General features: G+C 42.5%; 1 protein-coding gene across 1 annotated transcript in view; it reads right to left on the bottom strand.

Moving 5' to 3' along the window:
• Positions 1-6,514, bottom strand: part of LOC123520559 — a 151,328-nt gene that overhangs the window by 51,212 nt on the left and 93,602 nt on the right. The gene's annotated exons all lie outside the window — the stretch shown is intronic.

The raw sequence follows: 6,514 nt of genomic DNA on the forward strand, positions 1-6,514 counted from the left end.
TGGAAGCGGAGTGATGGGAGAGGGGCACGACCCATCGAGGGAGAAACTGAAGTTAAATAAGATTAATTAATCTTTTCCCTTTTTTCAGACTTTCACTAGGAAACTCTCCTCTCATTTGTGACAATGAAAAATGGCAAATCTTTGTGTAGCACGTGATTTTTTTCTGCTTTGGGTAAATGTATCATTAATATTCCAGTAAGCGAATGCACCCATCAATCCTCACGCCACGACGGACAGCTCGGATCCCCCGTGGCGTATAGTCGTGGCCAACAGTTGAGCAAGCTGTCCCTGTCCCTGTCCCACTCACTTCCACTGTGTGCACTGCTATCCGCTACCTTACGTCCTCTGATCTGCTACGGATCTATCAATTGTCAGATTTCATAAAGAGACTGTGAGCAGATCAGAGGACTTTAGACTGAGAGAAAACATACAACACAATGGAAGTGAGTGCACGTTACCAGATTCTTGACCAAGACAGCACACACAGCAGAGACGCATCTGTACACACTATATACACACCCACACCCTCGACCTCGTGGCTGTGATGGAGAAAGGAACTACACAAGGAAGAGGAAGGTTAATACTCTTCCCTGGGTGACCTGGCCCATGCGGTGAGACAGGAGGGCGTGGCTGACTGGCTGTCTGGCCGCCGACCACAGCAAGTTCCTCAGCTCACTCCGCGCCACATCTTCAAGCTACCTGTGAGAGTCTGACGCCCAGCACCTCAAAAACACCTCCTTCAGGCAGCATGGATGCTGAGGCAATACAAATAGGGATTTGAAACATCACCATGATGAGAGATATAGAACATATTGATCTCTGTCAACACACGATGCACGGGAGCCGACGTGTGGGTTTCTATGGACAAATGAGCCTCGAGGTGTTGAACTCGTGCAAAGGAAGCAGCAACGCACCGCGTCCTGCCACACACGCGAGAGGATGGAAGTTAACGTATGAAGGTGAAAACAGCATTTCAGGTAAAAATCTGTCTGGAAGCAGCGCGGCGGCCACGGTGGGACCAGACAGCCAGCCCCGGGCGGCGTGAGATGCCTGCACACCAGTCTCAGCCGGAAATCCTCTGTCATCTGGTCTGAAGGATATTTTGTAACTTATTACATACATCAATTACTCAAAAATACGCTCTCTTCTCTTTTTTCTTTCCTTCTTTCTCCCTTTCTTTTATCTCTTCGTTGCATCCTCTTCCTAATGCTGAACAGCTGTGCCTACTCCTCGTGCTAAGTCTCACGTCTTGTCTCCCAGTCAGTCCAGGTGAGTACGCATGCACGGCACACACATACATTTACAAACACACAGAGTGCTAAGTTAGAAAATCTAAATAAGAAAGTCTTACGTCACCCTTTGAAGCGCTGCACACACGAGACACATGTACTCGGTTTAATTAATACAGAAATCAGTGAGTGTTCAATTGGAAAAGCGGATTCCATGACTGAGGAAATGCCAGTTTTCTTCCTTACACCCTTGGTCGACTCACCTTCTTAATAAGCCCAGTTCGTGATGCTCCCTGACTAGCCTACATCAATCGCTTCTATCCCTTAAAATATCCAAGTATCCATTGAAGTAATATCATAGTGTAGTGAGTTTATACGCAAAATAACGTGCTTTATATTAATAGCTAAGGACAAAAAAAAAATAAGATAAGAGGCAATTAAGAGAAATTTCCTGGTCTTTTTTTTTCAATCATCATATTTCAATTACTATGACACGATTACTCTGAGCAACTCCAGTACTTATTTATCTATCCAACCTCAGTCTAGCCTCGAGGAAAAATATCTGAGCCCCACCTAACCTTCATAAGCTCACCCAACAAGCCTACTATCAAGCCCTTCAGTAACCTCAGTGCGCATTAGATTTCTCATGCAGCTCACGAGGAAAAATATCTGAGCCCCACCTAACCTTCATAAGCACACACAACAAACCTACTATCTACCTCTTCCCAGCAACCAGTACCCAAAACAGCAGCCTGCAACCCGCAGCCAGCCTTCACGAGTCACTGAATACTGCGGAGTGGAGAGGTGAGATGAAAATAGAAAGGAAAATAAAAGGAAAGGTGGAGAAAAAGATGACTGAGGGATTGTACAAGAAAAAAAACAAGAAAAAAGTTTGGAAAGACAGAAAATCTATAGGAAATATTAAGTAGTGTGTGTGTGTGTGTGTGTGTGTGTGTGTGTGTGTGTGTGTGTGTGTGTGTGTGTGTGTGTGTGTGTGTGTGTGTGTGTGTGTGTGTGTGTGTGTGTGTGTGAGAGAGAGAGAGAGAGAGAGAGAGAGAGAGAGAGAGAGAGAGAGAGAGAGAGAGATTGACCCGTTGACCTCTCTCTCTCTCTCTCTCTCTCTCTCTCTCTCTCTCTCTCTCTCTCTCTCTCTCTTAGGAATTCAGGCACACATAAATATATTACGATCGATAAAGTTTTTCATAAGTACTGCGAAGAGAGAGAGAGAGAGAGAGAGAGAGAGAGAGAGAGAGAGAGAGAGAGAGAGAGAGAGAGAGAGGAGGAGGAGGAGGAGGAGGAGGAGGAGGAGGAGGAGGAGGAGGAGGAGGAGGAGGAGGAGTAGGAGGAGGAGGAGGATAAAGATAAAGACAAAGAGGAGGAGGAGGAGAACAAGAATGAGAACAAGAACAAGAAATAAAGAAAAAAGTAAAGAAAAATGAAAAAGACGACAGGAGATGACAAAGAGAAGGAAACAATAAAAAAAAAATAGAAATACATGAAATAAAAATAGTTTGCAGAAAACTTTCATTATTATGCTGACTAACAACAACAACAACAACAACAACAACAACAACAAGAGAGAGAGAGATGAGATGAGATGAGATGAGATGAGATGAGATGAGAGAGAGAGAGAGAGAGAGAGAGAGAGAGAGAGAGAGAGAGAGAGAGAGAGAGAGAGAGAGAGAGAGACAGACAGACAGACAGACAGACAGACAGACAGACAGACAGACAGACACTACGTACTTCATATCATACAGTAAGTCTATGAGTCTGTCTGTATGAATGTATGTATGTATATGTGTGTATGTATATATGTCTAGGTATAAAACTATGTTAATTTTTTACAGGATTGAATCAAGGTCATAAACACACACACACACACACACACACACACACACACACACACACACACACACACACACACCAAAAACGACGCATTGCACTGATTTATAGTTCTAATTTACATCAACGAATAAATTCACTAACAAATAGATATATAAATACACAAATAGAAAATAAGCTAAAAAAAAAAAATCTACACCTTTATAGCTTCGTGTGTTGCTGTGTTGTCTTTACCGTGTGTTCTGTTGCTCCTGTACAAGTCCTCTGTTGCATCTATATATATGTGTGTGGAGGAGTAACCAGAAAATAAAAAGCTGCAACCACTATTTCGGGTTTTCTACGTAAAGATGAACTCTCTCCTACGTGTTTGCCTCAATGCAGAGTTATTGACGTTCACCCCTTCAGAAGTGCCCCAAACAAAGCCAACCCACGCCCCCTGACAAACATGGAAAAAGCAACCCCTTACAGTTTTATCCCCTGGGAGTTTTCCTTCGTACACCGAGCCATACCAGGGCCAGGGGAAGGTTCACATATAGATGATTCTTCAAGGGGATCACGGGTAAGCCTAGCAAGAACGAGACAATAGATATACTTGGGGAAGGATGTGACGTCGTGATTTCTGAGTCATGTGCACGGACACACACACACACACACACACACACACACACACACACACACACACACACACACACACACACACACACGTCAAGATGTAAATAGGAAAATGTTGCTAGAAATGGAGTGTGATATCATTCCAAGTGAGGAAAAGACCACTTGTTGTAAACCATTTCTTCTACTTCTACTCTACTTCTAATACTACTATTATTACTACTACTTCTACTACTACTACTACTACTACTACTACTACTACTACTACTATTACCAATACAGGATAACGGGAGACTATTGGGAAAGAAGGAGCCGCCACTAAGTGTTTCCCATCATTACACACACACACACACACACACACACACACACACACACTAAGTAAGATGTTTCCAAAGACCTCTCCTGGCTATATTTGAAAGGCATAAAGAAGGAACAACATCAAAAACAACAAAAAAAGAAGAAGAATGCGGTAGTAGTAGCTAGTAGTAGTAGTAGTAGTAGTAGTAGTAGTAGTAGTAGTAGTAGTAGTAGTAGTAGTAGTAGTAGTAGTAGTAGTAGTAGTAGTAGTAGTAGAGGTAGGTGGTGGCGGTAGTAGTACAGGTTGGACCTCCTAAATTCGGAATTTAGTAATCCGGTAAATTCTATAATCCAGCATGATTTAAATTTTCGGGAATAATTTCAATTTCCCGGAATGATGTAAGTTTGCCGGAACGCCGCTGTAAGACGCGACGATGCATGTGTTTGTCTGTATCCTTCTGCATGCATATTTACTTGTACAACTACCAGTAACATGTATCATATCAGAACAATGTCACAGTTATAATACAGGCTGACCAAGACTAGACAGGCCGTTTTAGGATGCTTACTTAAGGACCTCCTGAAGTCCGGAATTTTCCGTAATCCGGCAAACTTCAGGTCCGGCAGTTACCGAATTTGGGAGGTTCAACCTGTAGTAGTAGTAGTAGTAGTAGTAGTAGTAGTAGTAGTAGTAGTAGTAGTAGTAGTAATAATAATAATAATAATAATAATAATAATAATAATAATAATAATAATAATAATAATAATAATAATAGTAATAATAATAATAACAATAGTAATAGTAATAACAGTAATAACAGTAATAACAATAACGACAACAATATCAACAACAACAACAAGGATGATAATGACAACACACACTCGCCACTCACCGGACAGACCACACAGCACAACACACCTGCGCCAATGCAACACTTCCTGTCCTAAAAGTTACCACAATATCACACGCAGGAGGGGGAGGCGGCCGGGAGTCACCAAGGCCTCCATTACAACATCACTATTACCTCTAACACACCACGTAGAAATACCACAACCCCCCCACCACCACCACCACCACCACCACCACCACTAACAATAGCAACCACAGCAATGCCACACAACTTCGTCAGCCACTACAGGAAGGAAAGCCGAAGATGGGAAACTTCTGACGGTAATAATTTGGTGGAGGTAAAGAAGACTAATATCAAATGACTACTAATAATGATAAATGAACAGATTGATAGTAAAAACAAGTAAAATATTGCTGCTGCTGCTATTACTACTACTGCTGCTGTTACTACTACTACTACTACTACTACTACTACTACTACTACTACTACTACTACTACTACTACTACTACTGCTGCTGCTGCTGCTGCTGCTTAAACTACGAAGAACGGAGAGAACGAGAAAAAACATAACGAAGTTTTTTTTTCAATATATTGTGTGCTACAAGAGAGAGAGAGAGAGAGAGAGAGAGAGAGAGAGAGAGAGAGAGACAGAGAGAGAGAGAGAGAGAGAGAGAGAGAGAGAGAGAGAGAGAGAGAGAGAGAGAGAGAGAGAGAGCAGACAGGCAGACATTAAAGGATATAGACAGACTTAAAGACGGATTGCAGTCTCTGTGTGTGTGTGTGTGTGTGTGTGTGTGTGTGTGTGTGTGTGTGTGTGTGTGTGTGTGTGTGTGTGTGACGTATGTAGCTCAATAATTAATCTCTCTCTCTCTCTCTCTCTCTCTCTCTCTCTCTCTCTCTCTCTCTCTCTCTCCGTCCCTGCCTCAACATCCCAAGACGCCGCCAGCTGATCCCTTCCTTACTAAACACGTCGTGTCCCCAACGCCCCTAAGTTAGCAGCTCGCAACCCTCTCCTTGCCACCTTGCGCAGCCTCGCCTCACTGTACACTCCGTAACATCAGAAGACGCGATTACGTAAATAAAGATGCTGCGTAAACGATCTGAAGGAATGCTTACGTAAAAGTTTGCATGTGTGTGCTGGGAAAGGGGAGTCCTGTCCTAGTGATGGTTTTCTCAGTATAATACAAGGATTTTGCTAATAAATATAGAAAGTGTTGAGTTTTGTTTATAAATTGCAAGGCGAGTGAAGAAGATTGGCATTAAAAGAGAGAGAGAGAGAGAGAGAGAGAGAGAGAGAGAGAGAGAGAGAGAGAGAGAGAGAGAGTGTAAGGCGTAAAAAAAAAATATTTATTTAAAGGATTAAATGGATAACAGGTTTGTCGTGTTATTTTTTTTATTCATGTATTTAGTAATTATCATTTTTATTTATGGTCTTTATTTATTGGTTGTTAGGTTAGGTTAGCTAAAAAAAACGCAGAAAGTGTTACGCTCCTCTTTAAAGCTCCCATTTTCTCTCTCTCTCTCTCTCTCTCTCTCTCTCTCTCTCTCTCTCTCTCTCTCTCTCTCTCTCTCTCGAGTTGCCAAATGCCGCTATGTTGAGGAAGGTCAAAGGGTTGTCATGGCGACCGTCCCGTGACGTCGCCGATGCCAGACACGCGACTGCCTACCTAACTTTTTAGAGAGAGA

Source organism: Portunus trituberculatus, chromosome 47 (genome assembly GCF_017591435.1).
Source record: "Portunus trituberculatus isolate SZX2019 chromosome 47, ASM1759143v1, whole genome shotgun sequence".
Lineage (NCBI taxonomy): Eukaryota > Metazoa > Arthropoda > Malacostraca > Decapoda > Portunidae > Portunus > Portunus trituberculatus.